Below are 2,865 nucleotides of genomic sequence, written 5' to 3' on the forward strand. Positions count from 1 at the left end.
ATATAAAGAGATTTATTATAAGGAATTGGCTAAAATGATTATGGAGCCTGACAAGTCCCAAGATCTGCAGTTGGCAAGGTAGGGACCCAGGAAAAGCTAATGTTTTAGTTTGAGTCTCAAGGCAGAAAAACAAAACAAAACAAAACAATACAAAAAACAACATCTGAGCTAGAATGTAGGCAGAAGAAATTCTCTGTTATTCAGCTTTTTTGTTCTATTCAGGCCTTCGACTGATTGGATGAGGCCCACCCACATTAGGGAGGGCAATCTAGCAATTCAGTCTAGCAATTCAAATGTTAATGTCATCCAGAAACACCCTCGCAGACATGCCCAGAATAACGTTCATTGGAATGACTGGGCATCCCATGGCCCAGTCAAGTTGACTCATAAAATTAACCATCACGTGTCCTCTTTTGTGAAATTCATGTTCAAGTCTTTTGTCCATTTCTAATTGGGTGATCTGTCTTTTTCTTCTTGATTTATAGGATTTCTTTATATATTCTGGATATGAGTCTTAGTTAGATACTGGTACTGCAAATTTCTTCTAGTGGCTTGGCTTTTCACTCTCTTAATAGTGTCTAATTTATCAGTCTTTTCCTTATGGTTAATGATTGCTGTGTCTTATTTAAGAAGTGTTTTCCAATACGTCCCTGCCCTGCCCTAAACCCTGAAGTCGTGAAGTCTATTATTTTATCTTTTAGAAGTTTTGTTACGCTTTCTTTTCCTGTTTGGGTCTATATTCTACCTGGAATTCATCTTTGGTATATGGTGTGAGGTAAGGATGAATGTTCTTCTTTTTTACTTTTTTTTTGAGCCAATAGATTCAATACCACTTACCGAAAATAGCATCTTTCTCCCCTCTGAGTTACTTTTGTCATAATCAGGTAAGTGTGTGTCTGTTTCTGGACTCTATTCTGTTTCATTGGTTGACTTATTTATTCTTTTGCTACTATTATCCTTTTAAATTATTATAGCTTTAATAAATAAGTCTTGAAATCTAGACATATAAGTCTCCTTCTCACTTTGTTTCTCTTCTTTAAGAATGTCTAGTGGTAATATTCTTGGCCTTTTGAATTTTCAGATAAATTTTAAAATCTGCTCGTCAATTTCTATGAAAAATTTTCTAGGATTATGATTGGAATTGCATTGAATCTCTAGATCGATTTGGGGAGAATTGACATCTTCAGTCTTCAAACCGAAAACATATCCCTACATTTATATAGGTCTTCTTTTGTTGCTCTCAATAGTGCTTTCTAGCTTTTAGCATCAAGTTCTGGCACATCTTTTTGTGAGGTTTATTCCTACTTATGTGATTTTTATGCTAATGTAAGTTTACATTTAAAAATTTTCATTTTCTAATTTTTTTTGCTAATGTATAGAAATGCAATTAATTTTTGTTTATCAACCTGGTATTTTACAACCATGCTAACTTCATTAATTTTAATATTTTGTCTGTAGATTATTTTGGATTTTCCTCTTACATATTCATGTCATCTGTCTGTGACTATGGTTTTATTTTTTCCTTGGCAATCTTTATACCTATTATTTCCCTTTCTTGCCTATTGCAATGGCCTCTAACACAATGTCGAATATATTAATAAATGGTAATAACTGACATCGTTTTCACATTTGCAACCTCAGGGAAAATACTTATATTTTGCCATTAAGTGATATTTGCTGAAGGTTTTTTGTGGATACCCTATCTCAGATTAAGTTCCCATCTATTCCCAGTTTATTAAAGATTTTTGTCATAAACAAGTGTTAAATTGTATAAAATGCTTTTTTAGGGCATATATTAAGATAAACATTTATTTTTTCTCATTTATGCTGTTAGTGTGGAGAATTACATTATTTTCTAATGCTAAATTAACCCTGCATTCTTGGTTTTAAAAAAAATCCCTTGTTTGGTCACAGTGTATTATACTCTTGCTATAAATGCTGGATTTGATTTGCTAATATTTTATTTCAGATTTTTGTCTTTATGTTTACTAGGGCTGTTCTGTTTCTTTTCTTGTAAGGTCCTGCAAGATTTTGGCATCAAGGTAACGCTGGCTTCATTGAACAGGTTGGGAAGTGTTCTCATTTTTTTTCTATTCTCTGGAACAGTTTATGTACGATGGGTATTATTCTTTCCTTAAATATTTGAAAGAATTCACCAGTGAAGACATCTGTGCTTGGAGCTTTCTGGTTTTGGTGTGTTTGTTAGATTTTGGTGGGAAGTAGAAGACATGTTTTGAAATTCTGTCTGTACCAGAGGGAATAGCACTTGCTGACACCCTCATGTCTCCCCATAGCTGTTCCTTTAAGGCTCCAGGTCTCTGCTTAAATGCCACCTCCTCAGAGAGGTCCTCCATGACTTCCCCAGCTAGAGTAGCACCCATTCCCCTCCGCTGCCCTTCCTGCTTTTTCATAGGCTTATCACTCCCTGAAATTAACCTTTCCAAAACTTTATTCATTTGTTTATTGCCTGTCTGTCCTATTATTAATAGAATGTGGGCTCCAAGGGGCAGGGAACTTGTCAATCTCATTCCCTTCTAAATTCTCAACACTTGGCAAATTGCAGTTGCCCAACAAATATTTTTCAAGTGACTGAATGAATGAAAGGTGGTCAGATGGAGACCCTCTTCCCACAAAATCACCAGAAGAGCAATGATGAGAGTTGTTAATCGTTGAGACTCATTTTTTTAAAAAAAATGTTTATTAATAGAGTTTATGTTTTTTAATCGCAGTTTTAGGTTCACAATAAAACTGAGCAGAAGGTACAGAGATTTCCCATGTACTCTTGCCTGCACACATGCATGCCTCTCCCGATTACTGACATTGCAGAGTGGTACATTTGTTGCAACTAATGAACTCACAGTGACA

This window comes from Propithecus coquereli, unplaced genomic scaffold (assembly GCF_000956105.1).
Source record: "Propithecus coquereli isolate 6110/MARCELLA unplaced genomic scaffold, Pcoq_1.0 Scaffold540, whole genome shotgun sequence".
NCBI lineage: Eukaryota > Metazoa > Chordata > Mammalia > Primates > Indriidae > Propithecus > Propithecus coquereli.